This window comes from Meles meles, chromosome 10 (assembly GCF_922984935.1).
Source record: "Meles meles chromosome 10, mMelMel3.1 paternal haplotype, whole genome shotgun sequence".
NCBI classification, from domain to species: Eukaryota; Metazoa; Chordata; class Mammalia; order Carnivora; family Mustelidae; genus Meles; species Meles meles.
The window spans coordinates 62,439,280-62,453,715 of record NC_060075.1 but is presented as its reverse complement, the minus strand read 5'-3'; the positions used below and the strand labels follow the sequence as shown (position 1 = coordinate 62,453,715).

General features: G+C 36.9%; 1 non-coding gene across 1 annotated transcript; it reads left to right on the top strand.

Annotated features, from left to right (window-relative positions):
- The first annotated feature begins 13,583 nt into the window (after positions 1 to 13,583).
- Positions 13,584 to 13,768, top strand: LOC123952437. Its single transcript, XR_006820669.1, has one exon. It is a non-coding gene; the product is annotated as a U2 spliceosomal RNA (small nuclear RNA).
- Positions 13,769 to 14,436: the final 668 nt, after the last annotated feature.

Here is a 14,436-nt window from a genome sequence, read left to right as displayed (position 1 = left end):
TACACAGACCCCTGATAATGAATGTTCATAGCAACTTTAGTCATAATATCCCCAAACTGGAAATAACCCCAAAATAAAAAAGTGGCTTGAACAATTATAATATACTTATAAATGGGATACTGTTCAAAAATAAAAAAGGAACAAACCACTGATCGGTATACCAGCATGGATGAAATATGATATGCTGAAGATAGCCAAGCAAAGTTGTATATCCTGTTTGATTCTATCATATAAAACTCAAGGTGAGACAAACCTAACATCTTGTGAACTAAATAGACCAGTGGTTGCCTGAGGCTCCTGGGGTATGAGTATTAATATTCTTCTGGGGCAGAGTTATTCACTGCAAAAAGGCACAGAATTTTGGGGAGTACTGAAAAAGTTTTATATCTTGATTTTGATTATAGTTACATGGGTATTATATTGTCAAAATATGCTTAAAATGCCAGCATTTAGTCTCTGTTAATTGTTCCTAAACAAAGTTGATTAAAGAAATATATGATGATAATAAAAGTTATGTGAGGTGAGGTTGAAGTTATAGTCCTGACAAATATAAAAGAAGTTTAATGAGATGATACTAGACAAATATTCAGAGCTATTATATATATAATAATAATATATTTTATATATAAATGTATATTTATATATAAATAAATATTATATATATTTATATATAATACATATTATATATATTTATATATATTTATCTCAAGTAAATAAATCTTTAAAATATATATAAATATATATAAATATATATATATTATATATAAATATATATATTATATATGTATAAATATATGTATATATACATATATATGTATAAATATATATATTTATACATATATAAATATATATATATTTTAAATTTATACATATATAAATATATATATATTTTAAAGATTTATTTACTTGAGAGAGAGAGAGTGCAAGCGGGGGAGGGGAGGGGCAGAGGGAGAGAGAGAATCCTCCAGCAGACTCCCTGCTGAGCGCAGAGACTGGACACAGGACTCCATCCCAGAACCCTGAGATAATGACCTGAGCTATAATCAGGAGTCAGCCACTAAACTGTTTGGGCCACCCAGGCATCCCAGAGCTACTGTATTTTTTTTTTAGAAAAAATGAAATAGTATATTGTTAAAGGAGGAATAAATGTTATTTTCAAGGATTTAGTGTAAATGTACAAATGGTTGTGCTGAAGAATCTTTTTTAAAAGCTTTTCAACTAATGCAGTTTTAAAAATGTGTTTTAATTTACATGCAGGGAAAAAAGCTGGGTAATGTTAAATGCATTTAGATCAACTCAGATAAAACAGCTTATGAGACTTCTTGGTGTGGACAGTGGAACTAAAATTTTAGTTTAGAAATGGTGTATTTACACAATATAGTGTAAAGTGTTACTGATCTGTTTGATCCTTCTTTTACTCAGTCGTATTCTTTCTTAACATTTAAAAAAATAATTTTAATTTTTCATTACAAAATATTCCAAATACCTAAAAAAAAGTACAGAGAGGATTATAGCACATTTCCATTTTCTCCGGATTTGATGAATCAAGTAATTTTGTCCTATCTGCTTATTTTATAATTTTTTTAAACGATTTTATTTATTTATTTGACAGGGACAAGTAGGCAGAGAGGCAGGCAGAGAGAGATGGGGAAGCAGCCTCTCTGCTGAGCAGAGAACCCAATGCGGGGCTCCATCCCAGGATGCTGTATCATGACCTGAGCCAAAGGCAGAGGCTTTAACCCACTGAGTCACCCAGGCGCCCCTACTTGTTTTATAATTTTAAAGAAAATAATGTTATAGAGAAAGCCAAGGCACCCGGTCCACTCTATTCCTTTATTTTCTCCCATGTAGCAACAATCTTGAATTGATAGCTATACTTTTTCTGCATGTTTTCATATTTTATTAAATATATGTACCATGGCAATATATTTTATTGTTGGCGTGTCTTTGCATCTTTATTAACCATTTGATCCTTTACATTTTTTTTCAAGAAGTATTCAGGTTGATAGGTGTAGCTCTAGTCATTCCCTGGGCTTTATACAGTGGAACACTGCGGCATTCTCCCTCAGTGTACAAATACATCACCACTTATCATCTAGTCTCCTACTGATGGTCATTTACTTCTATTTCAGATTCTGTCATTTTGTTGCTGTTGCTTTTGCTATTAAAAAGTCTTGGGGGAGGGGTGCCTGGGTGGCTCAGTGGGTTAAAGCCTCTGCCTTCCGCTCAGGTCATGATCCCAGGGTTCTCTCTGCTCAGCGGGGGGCCTGCTTCCTCCTCTCTCTGCCTGCTTCTCTGTGATCTCTGTCAGTCAAATAAATAAATAAAATCTTTAAAAAAAAAGTCTTGGGGGAAAAAAGGCTGTAAATATCCTTGTGCTTGGTTCTGTGAGTTTTTCTGGTCTTAGGATTTACGCTTAGAAGTAGCATTATTTTCAGTACTACTATTGAAATACTGCATTTGAAGCTACAGCCCTTTCCCCCCAGCTTTATGGAAGAATAATTATCAAACGTAATTGAATAATTTATTGTACACTCTGATGATTTGATATACATATGCATTATGAAACAGTGACTACAATCAAGATAATTGGTACACCTATCACCTCATATATATACATAGTGAAATATATATATGTATACATATATATATATATTTTGGTGGTGAGAAGGCTTAAGTTTTACTCAGCAAATTTCATATATACTGTACCTTATTATTAACTATAATCACCTTGTGTATTTTATTTTATTTTTTTAAAGATTTTATTTATTTATTTGACAGACAGAGATCACAAGTAGGCAGAGAGGCAGGCAGAGAGAGAGAGGGAGCAGGGTAGAAGCAGGCTCCTCGCTGAGCAGAGAGCCCGATTCGGGACTCGATCCCAGGATCCTGGGATCATGACCTGAGCCGAAGGCAGCGGCTTAACCCACTGAGCCACCCAGGCGCCCATCACCTTGTGTATTTTAGATCCTCAGAACTTACTCATCTTACAACTGAAAATTTGTATTCTTTCCCCTACATCTTCCCATTAAAAACCCATTTTCTTTAAAGTCTAAGAGCAGAGACTCAAAGATCCTATCGCATCTTACCCTTACCAGCCCTTGATGTTATTAGACTTTTAAGGTTTCTTGCCAATGAGAAATGAATTGCTATCTCATATTTATTTCAATTTGCATGTCCTTGATTACCAGTAAAGTAGCCTATTTTATCATGTGCTTGTTGGTCTTCTGGATTTCCTCTTTTGTAAACAGCCCATTTTTAATATTTTGCCCAATATAAAAATACACCTTTGTCTTTTTCTTACTAATTTTTAGGTTTTTTGTGGTTTATATATTAATACTTTGCAGGGTATATGTATTGTGGACAGTTCTCATCAGTAGCTGTTTAATTTTGTGTATGGTGGATTTTGTTACACTGAACTTTTAAATACAAATGTAGCCCAATTTAAAAGCTTTAAAAATTATTTTTGTGTATCTTATTTTTAAATTTAATGCCTTGTTTTTCATAGCCTAATTTTTAATCTATCTGGGACTTATTTTTTGCAAATGTTGTGAAATAATGATCTGATTTTTTCCCTCTATTGATGTGATTTGTTAAAAAACAATTTAGCCTCTATGCCTCCAGTTGACATCTGTCATCTATCAAGTTTATGTATATCCATAACTTGATTTCAATACTCTTTTTTCTTTCAGTGACCTTACACCTCTCTTAGTACTACACTATCCTTTATTCAGATTTTCCATGGATTTGTGGTGAGAGGAGGGGTGGTGATGAGCTGCCACGTTTCCAGAGTTGAAAATCAGGTCATTTGCATTTCATGAACAAATGCCCTTATTATGCATAACTGAAAAGCAAGAGAGTATTAGAAGGAGCCAGAAATCAGCTGTTTCAAGGGGAAAAGAGGAACCTTGTTTTTGAAAAATATTTACTTCTGGAATGCAATTTGATGACAGATTATGAGTACAGGAATCATATGCCACTGATATTCATATTGTTTTTGTTGTCTCTAGGCAATGTCCTTTATGTACATCTCTGCTGCCCGTCAGTATTTGATGCTTGACTGCCCAGTGATCTCTGGGCAGTAAGTTTGCAGGAAACCACCCATCTCTTTCACAGAAACCATTTATTTCCATACAACCTTGTCGGCTGTGTGTGTGTTTATATGTGTGTGTGTGTGTGTGTGTGTGTGTGTGTGTTTGCTCATGTTCATTTCTACCTTTCTCCTATAGTAGACTCTACTGCATTTGAATAGCAACACCTGAGATCATTTACACCCTGATTTTCTTCCTTAGTGATGACAGCTTCTAATGTCTGTAGGAGAACTTAAATGTTTGCCTGGTAAACCAACGAATGACTGATTGAATGAATGAATGCATGCAGGCTGTTTTCTGAGAACACTCAGTATTCTTGGGGCGCCTGAGTGGCTCAGTGGGTTAAAGCCTCTGCCTTCGGCTCGGGTCATGATCCCAGGGTTGTGGGATCGAGCCCCATATCGGGCTCTCTGCTCCACAGGGAGCCTGCTTCCTCCTCTCTCTCTGCCTGCCTCTCTGCCTAATTGTGATTTCTCTCTGTCAAATAAATAAAATATTAAAAAAAAAAGAACACTTAGTATTCTTAAAGTCAGACCACTAACTGACTTCCATGAAAATCTGGGTTTACAGAAAACATTTATTTTAATTCAATAAAATAACAGGCATGTGAAAAATCTTCAGTCTTTTAGTTTCGTTCCTTATGGTGACTTAGATCTCAACTACCTGCCTATTAGGTGCATTAGGGTGAAACTTCAAGCCAATATTTTTATTTGTTTGCTTGTTATTATTTGTTTTTGACAATTACTTCTAATTAGAAAGATTAAAATTCATTACGCCAGTGTTTGGGACTGATATTATCACTAAGATGTCTATGATCTGTGTCTTTCTATTGTAGTTGCTGTGTAGGGGTAATTAAAGTTATAAAAACTTACCTTGATTTAAAAAAAGATTACTCACTTAACTCCTACATTAGAGCAACATGAAATAACTTCATTTTTCACTCTGACTCTGACCCCATGGTAGGAAAATGGATATTGCTACTGGTGATGGAGAAGCACATCTTTTCAAGTTACTCTTTGGCAGCTCTTTCATATGACTCCTCATTTCAGGAGAAAAAACCAATATTAGAAAATAATGGTGTTCTCTATATGTTGAGTTCAACACTATATGTTGAGTTCATTAACCAAGATATGGTACCCCGTGTGTCTAATTTTTCCTCCTTTTGACAGTAGGAATTTGGAAATTGGGACTGCCAGTCAAATGCCTCTTACCTCTGCCTACTTTGAAAAAACAAACAAGAAAAACCCTCAGACTGTAAATAAGAGTATACATCAGTGTTATACAACAGTACACCAGAACTGGCATTCTCCGGTGTTGCCAACAAATGCTTGGTTTGTACGTGGAAATAATACTGTAGGTAGTGTCCGACCTAACGCCGAACTCCCATGAACTGTTCTTTCTCTCTCTGCCATTGCTTCAGGTTAACCCTTATTTTTCCTTACATATGCCTTTTGCTTCCTGAGCATGTCCTTTTCCCTGCTTCACGGACCATATTCATGATCTCAGGTACCATTTTCTGGTCCACCTCTACCCTCTGTCAGCTGTGGAAGGACTGAATTGCCAGGGTGTGGTGGAAAATATTAACACCTGTGAATGTTAAACCTTACCTCGTTTTCTTTACCTATGCTGGAGACAATTAAATCACCACTTGGGCTTTTTTTCTGATCCCTAGAACCAAACCTAATTTTAAGCAGTAAACAACTGAGAAACTGAAACCCCATCCACTGGGACTCAGTAACCTACTTCCAGGACAGTTGTGAATTTGAACATTTGTCTGATCAGAGGGCTTTGCCTTGTTCCTCTCTGACTGGATGTCTGTCTTGATGACCCACTAAGCACCACATTCCCTCTAGGGCAGGTGTCTACCTTGCTTATCTAGCTCCACTTTCTCTTCTTGTTGGTGGAGTTCTAGCTGGTATTTGGGGGGGTCTCACTCACCTTCCAGGGCACCCTAATATCTGAGTGTCTATTTCTTGCTGAACTGCCTACTGTCATGACCTACCCAACCCACAAGTCCTTGCATGAAATTCCATTTGCTATTTGTCAGGGGTTGGTAAGTCTGGTTGCAGTTCATAGCCATATGCCTTCTTTCTTGGCCTTTCCAGAATGTCTGCTAAAGCGAAGTGTACCATGGGTGGCTACTTCCAAGGCCTGTCTAAGTTCATTTCATCTTCCCTAATCATGGCTGTGTCTGGGTTCTTCATGCCATGGAGTCTGTAGGGGGCTTGTGTATTGACTGGAAAGGGCTATGTGTGTTTTTCAGTTCTGTCCACACAGAAGAAATGTCTTTTTTTTCTATGTCCATTCAGATGAGGTATGATTTCCAAATGTTTCCCATTGTGCAGGAAAGGCTGGTAGCAACCCAGAAGCTGCTCGGCTTTCCCCAGGGTTCTGCCAACTATTGTTTCAGGAGCTTTCTCAGATTTGTTACCATCTCAGCACAATTTTTTTTGAAATGTAAATTACATTTTTTTGGACTTTTATCCTTTAAGTTGATTTTTTTTAATGGTATAAAAAAGAGGAAGCATAGAAATACTCATTCTTGTTCCATGTCATTTTTCCCTCTGGCTCTTTAGCTATAGAAAGTTCACAAAACAATGCGAAATAGAAGTGCGTGATCATTCTTTTCTGTTGTGGAAGCAGGTTGGGGTAAAATAAACCTCTCCAGTTCAGTGAAGCATATGGTGATAAGGAAAAGGAAGCATTAGGCCAGCTCTTGGGAATACTTAAAAAAAAAAAGAAAGAAACAAACAAAAATTGGGCAGCCGAGGAGGTTGATTGGATCTAAAAGTGGTGGAAATTTACACTTCTTCAAAACTCCTCTTTCCAAGTTCATTCCTCCTGACTCCTTGGAGATCTTAGTCCTATGCTCCCCAACTTCTGCCAAGTATTATCTCCTTGCTGCTTCTTCACTGAAGAGCTCTGGCCTGGAGGATAGGGATATTGAGCAAGGACTGGGGTTGGAGGCATCCCTAATCACAATGCTCCTTATCAAGATCTGACTCTTCAAACTCAAAAATACAGTGTCTCATATTATTCCAGTTCTTTCTAAAACTCAAGATAAAAATACTCTCTGGCTTAAAACAATTTGAAAGCTTCACATTTATATTAAGATGAAATTCATACTTTGACATTGCAATTGCAATGTTTTGTAACTAAATAATTAATGTATTCATTTCCTTTTCATCTCCTCAATAGAGATGCAAGAAGCAGGACATGGTTTTGCTTCCTACTGTATCTTCAGTGATAAATATATGTGGAAAGACAGAAACAAGTAAAGAACAGAGAAGTAACCAATGGAGAAATGTATTTTCTCATTCCATTTTAAAGATGAGAGAAGGAAAGTCTCTGACTAGTCTCCTCCAGCAGAGTTGTTTTTACTTGTGATATGTGTGGGAACAGTGACGCTATCTTACATATGCTTACATAATGCTTTCAAACGTGGACTAAATTGATTTTGGCAGGATAGTCCGGGAACTAAAAATTGTGCATGAGGTTATTTCTATGGTGATTTCTGTAGTGATTTTTAGATACATGAATGACAATCTTTGAAATGTGGTCTCTTTTGCAAGGGGGGATGCACAGGCAATATTTAGTTAGAAAATAAGAAACCAGAGATTTGAGACAGGAAGTTGGTTCCAAACATGGTGGAAGATCTGGAGAAGTAAACGGGAGGTGTGGTTGGGGGTCTTGAACAGCAAAAATGGGGCACTGAGAAGCACATGGGAGAAGGGGTTAGCCAGAGATCAGGAAGCCAAGACTACTTCTGGGATTAAATTTGTAAACTCACACTTCCTGCTAATCTTGTAGAAGTGCTGTTGCCTTCATTATCGCTGTTGGGACCTTATTGTTACTAAATGAAAAGTCAGCCTCTTGATGTTGCTGAACCAAGAATTCTAATTCTAAAGCCAGCCTTCACCTGCAGTTGTTGCCTGTTCTCCTCCCTTGTCCTCTCCCCCCCACCACTGCCAGGGTGGGGGGAAAGAAGAGCAAAAAATAGCTTCTCCCTTCTTACCTCCAGGGTGCCTCATTGCAGAACCTAACTGAGAGCTGGCAAACATCTGAGAAATTAGTTTCACCTCTAGCCTCCTGAGATACAGAGAGGACACTGAAGGATAGAAAAATAAATAAGACGCAAGGGACACCTTAACCTGTACTATCCACAATGGTTTTCATTGGAGAATTTCCTGTATTTAGATTAATTTTGGTAGGATGTTTTTTTATCCTGATTTTCCAGGATGAAACATGAAATCTGATCACTGTTTGGAGGATGTACTATTTTACGGAGGCATTGCTGAGCATTCAAAATACTATACGTACTTAGTAGGTCTAACCAGTAGGGTTGTCTCGTACTAAATTAAACAAATAATCCTGGATGCCTGACCTTGAGTGTGAGCATGAGAAGGGGCTTTCATAATATTTGTGCATAGTAATACAATCTTGCAGGGGATTTTCAACTAGTCCATATCATTAGCTCTGTTGTAGTTTGTATATCAGACATCTGCAGTAACATTTGAAAAAAAGATTGAAAGCATTCATCATAATCTACTTTGTGAAGAAAAATGTGCTAGACAGAGTTCAATAATGAGAGGCTAAAACAAAAACAAAGAGATAATATGTTCATTCTCTAGAAATATCATGAGTAAAAGAAGTTATGTCGCAGCTAAGACACAATTTTTCTAGGCTTTTAGGTTATTGTTTCTCATATGAATTCTGGTGAGGTTATCATTGGGTAACACTAATAAACCCCTGCCTACCAATTAAGTAACCTAGTGCAACAGTAGCAGAGGCTGTATTTGAACAGTTGTATTATTTCTATGACCAAGACTGGGCTTCCCTAGGATTGGTTCAGGTCATTGGTTTGAGGGCTGTTCTTAGTCTTTCCCAAATAATAATAATAATAATAATAATAATAATAATAAATCTTCTTTTAGGAAAGAAAGGGTATTTTATATACTTCTTAACTTACTTATCATTGTGTTTGCACACATATAGATGTTACTTCAACTGTCACATTGATTACCTCTGAAATGATATCTAAGATTCTAATGCATTCTTTATTGTTCGTAAAGACATTGAACCTGTTGGATTCTTCTATCATTTGGTGATTATATATGAATATATATTCATGAATATATAAAATATATACAATAATTATAGATATAATAAATATAAATATATAATAAAGAGAATATAAATCTATAAATGCAACAAAATATAAATATATACTAAAGATAAATAAATAAAATATGTAAATATATATAATATAATAATATATATTTATATCTATTTTGTACTGGCCTCAACTGCCATAACATCTGCTGCATTACATCTGTCCAGAGCTTAATCAAACTAAAGTGAGGCTCCTTGAAAATGAAGAAGGACTTTTATCATTAGCTTCTTCGATGCTGACTTGGTTTCCATCTTTATTTCCAGGGAATTTTCTGGTTTGTTTTTCAAACAGGATTTAGTCTTTTGTCTACAGATGAAAGCTTGTCAGTTACGAAACAGGGAAAACTGAAGAGCCTTTTACCAAGTTTTATCAAGTGGACAGTTTGATCAAGTGCCTAAGGACAGGAGTTTGAATGGAGTCAAACAGGCTCCTGTATCTGGCAACTTCAAGTTTTCTATTTTTTTTTCTTCATCCCCTTGCTTTTTGTGGTATGACGTTGATTAGTAAGACAGAAATGTGACTACCAGAATTTGAATCTTCTATATATAATGGTGTATAACCTTCGAAAGTTAGACCCCTCTGTGCAGAGAGTACTTTATTTTTGAATATTTACCGATTATGTGTTTCACTATCAATTTACGCCTCTGATTTCATTCATTGCTTATAAGTTTTCTTCCATTCCCTTGTCTCTTGTTCCTTCTCCTTTCTGCTGCTCATCATGTAGGTCTAGTCAATCATATTTACTTTAAATATAGTCAGTACTTTCCATTCTTTCACTTCCCTTTCTTCTTCTCCCCATGCCTCTTTCTCTGTCCTTCTCTCTTCTTCCTTTCATTCTTTTCTCCTCTTCCTTCCTGCTCCCTTGTGCTCTAAAGTCTATACCCACACAAACATGATTCATAACTCTCCACCAGTACTTACTTTAAAGAAAATGCAAACATGATTTGTCCATTGTAGTCATTGTTTCATTGATTCACCTTTGTAAAACAGATCATGTGTTCCCCTGCCTGGTGAATAAGAAAAGCCAGAAACATCAATACAGTATGTGCCCAGTCTGAAGATTTCATGGAACTGATCATCCAAAGGCATGTCTCCAGGGAGCCCGTTGAGAGCTTCCCAGGACACTGCTCACTTGCTTCAGTGCCCCAAAGCATCACCGTTATTTGTTGTCTGGTGCTTTTCAACATTGAGGGAGCAAGCCTCTACAGGGAAACTTTTGAGGATTATGAACAAAGAAATGAATGAAAAGAAAGTAATGGGTGAAGAGAATGCAAAAATACGTTAAGACTAATATTAAGAATTGGGTGGGGGGAGGAAACTTTCATTGAAATGGGAGGAAAGAAGAACAGGGTGAAAGAGAATCAAGTAGAAGTGAAAGGGATTAAATAGGAATGATTTATGTTTTGTAACCTCGATTTTCTCAAAAAATAAATGGGAAACTCATTTTCTAAAGGCAAGATGAGATTATAGCTTGATGGGGCCATTTTTTTTTTCTTTTTAAGTACGTGATCATGGTATTTCCCACCTTCCCTTAGTAAATGTACACTCTCTGTGAAATCCCTTGCTTCTTGGTGGACAGATTGTGGCAAATACAAGAACAGAGGCATCCATGATTTTGCGCTGCACCTGTTCGGGCAGCTCATGGTGAGCTCATGGTTAAGGGCTGGCAGTGGTATCTTCTGCACAATGGAAAAGCCCATTCTTACTCTACCAGAGTATAGCTAGCATCCTTAAGACAACATTTGTTGGGTTTAAGATTGGGAAACTCTGTTTTGTGATCCTACTCAATAGCTTTATCATAATCCAACCTGGAAGACTTAGTGTGACAATCTTTCAGCACTTTATAAAATTGCCTTACAAAATGTCTTCGTTATATTTTCTTTATTATCTTTTTTTATTTTTTGGCCGCCCATGTTACCAGGGTTTAGAGTCTAACTTTCTAAAGCTTCAATACTTTTGTCAAGGGGAAAGAGAAGTTTAATTAAGAAATTTTCTCCTCCTCAATCAGAGCCTATTGCTTTTTTAATTTTTATTTTGGGAGAAGGAACAGCACTTTTGCTTTCTGTATCAGATACCCTTGAAGAAAAAATTCTTTTGACCAAAAATATCTATTTTGGTCTATTTGGACTATTTTGGGAGGGAAAAAGGAAAGATGAGGTACCCAACTGAGATCATTTTGATAAAGTTTTAATTTATGGGATTTCCCATAACTCTTTCCCGCAATCCAAACATAAAAGTTGTATGGCACTTTTGAGCTTTTTTGGGTGGTCGGTAACAGCATAACTTCAGTGCCCCAAATTAAAAATACCCCCATGCCTTCCTGCTATAAAGTGTCAACTGCTCTGCCTTCCCGCTTTCAACACTTCATTATTTTCTAGTGTAAAGTGAGTGAGTCCAAGGCAGGTAACTCAATCAACAGATGTTCATTAACTTCAAGGAGTGTCTTAATAGTTTATCTTTTCACTTTTTAAAATTGCTTCCTAAATCTATTAATTTCATGAATGCCTTATTAGTGATCATCATTTTAATTCTTTATTCTAAGCATCTGACAAGCTATCCTTTGTGCATAATATTTTTATTCAGTTCGTTGACCATTACATTCTTGCTGGATTTTTTTCTTCCTATTTCTCAAGACACCACATTGCTGTTTTTCCTCCTACAACGACTTCAGCTTGGTCTCCTTTACTAGGTGGTCCTCCTTGGCTTACCCTTGAATTCTCAGACCACAGGCTTAGTCTTACACTCCATATCCTTCCCTAACTATACTCTCTTTTTTGGCAATTCTCTGGCTCTAAGCGCTATCTGCACCGACAAATAACAGTGCATCACTGGCTATAAAACTCCCCTCAGTACCAAACTCCAATTTAATAGAGTCATCTGAATTCCAGCTGGGCATTTCAAGCTCCATAGATCAACACTGTGCTCTCAGTATCACCCTGTTCCTACTTTCTCTGTTCTACCCAGGTGCCTCAGCCCAAAACAAAGAAATAAACACACAGTCTTGATTCTTTTCTCATTCCATATGCAATCAACAGGTGCTATTATCTGAGTCTCAAAAGACTTGTGTTTCCATGTCTGCCGCCGTCCTGCAGCTCGAGAAACCGTTATTCTTAACCTTACTTTGTGTAGTAGATTTTTAACTAATCCCTCTTTTCCCCCTACAATCCATGTTCTGCAGTCAGAGTAATAATTTAAAAATGACAGTCACACCATATCACTGTCCTGCACAAAATCCTCCACTGGCTTTCCCCTACACTTAGAAAAGGAAAAAAATTAGACTCCTCAGCATGTTCTAGAAGGGCCTGTATTATTTGTCTTCTGCCTACATCATCTCTTACCTCATATCTATTCAACCATATTTTTCCTTCCTTCCTTCACTTCCTTTTTTGGTTTTTCAATTGTAGCAAGTTAATTTCAGAGCCAAAAGCCTTTGCACGTTCTAAACTATTACATCTTCTGTCATGTCTTCAAATAGGTGGGGGCTCTTTCCGATTAGGTCCCCTTCAAGGGTCACCTCTGGAGAGCACGTCACAGAAAATCCAGATAAAATCAGTCACACCTTGAACTTGGTGGAAGAACTTGTTTTCTGCACTTTCAGTGATGGACCTCGAAGGCCATGTTATTTTAGATTTCAAGAGAAACGTGACAAATATGACTTTATTTTGGCGTCACAGACTGTCTAAGTCTGGAGACAACCTAATTACATTTTGAGTTTGTCTATAATGTGCTATTTCCATAACCAAACAATTTAAGTAAATTAAATTTATTTAAAATATAAATAAGTGTTTCAAAATATGCCTCAGTTTACTTTCTCTTCTTGCAACTCCTTCAGTATATCACACTTTGAGATTCCTCAAGTTTAGCCATCAGAGGACTTCCCTTTGCACCATATTACTAATAGTGGAGATTGATTAGTGTTACCTTTGAGATGAAAGTCTGATTACTAGAAGAAAACAGTTTTCATGCCATGTTTTTGTGGGTGGCTTCTCCTCTTTCTCCTCTTCCTGCTCTACCTTCCCTTCCCCCCGCCTTCTCCTCCTTTTCTTCTTTTCCTTGATTAAGAAATAATTTTATTTTCTGGATGTTTTACTGACTATGTAGGTTTCCAATATCTAATCTTATATTTCTCCTAGAGATTTTTTTTCTTTTTTTTTTTTTTTTGCAGAAACATCTAACTGATTTTTCTCTCAGTGGATGCTATTTCAGAGAATCTGCAAACACGTTGCCTAAAATAAGCAAGACAGACATTTAAATCAATTTTGATTCCATTTTAGTATTTTAGTATTGTGTCCTTTATAAGAAAGAGACAACACTTTGTAATCACTTCTTGGCCTTTTGGCTAAGATCAAGTGTAGTATAATTTAATTCTCAGGTTTTATTTGACTTAGTTCTTTGGATTTAAAAGAATATAATTTTTAAGATTTGTTTGTTTGTTTGTTTTGAGAGAGAGTGGAAGAGCAGGGGGAGGGGCAGAGGGAGGAAGAAAATCCCAAACAGACTCTCCACTGGGCATGGCACCCAACACAGAGCTCCATCCCATGACCCCGAGATTATGACCTGAGCCGAAATCAGGAGTCAGATGCTTGAGTGAGACACCCAGGTGCCCCGAGAATCAAATATTTTTTACTTAACACTGACGTAGTTTCTGAAATGTGATGTTCATTTAATTGCATTTTTATATGGATATTACCATGGCTGGGTAACCAAAGAGCTTTTCTGAATGAAGAAAAGTTCAGAACATTAGATAATTGGCACTTTATCTCTGGAGAATATTACCATGCATCCAGGTAATAACCTTTATGCCCACCTGTCTTCTAACATTCTCTGTATGCTTATGTGGTTAGGATAAAAAAGAAAGGTCTCATTTATATGACCAACATGACCAACACTGTTCTTTGGGATCCCTGGGTGGCCCAGTGAGTTAAGCGCCTGCCTTTAGCTCAGGTCATGATCCCAGGGTCCTGGGATTGAGCCCGGCATCAGCCTCCTTGCTCAGCGGGGAGCCTGCTTCTCCCTCTCCCTCGATCTGCTGCTCCCCCTGCTTGTGTGCTCTCTCTCTCTCTCTCACTGACAAGTAAATGAATAAAATTTAAACAAAAACCAAAAAAACCCACAAACAAAACAAACACTGTTCTTCAGTCTGTTGTCGGCAGGGTTATTTCTGCCGGTGTC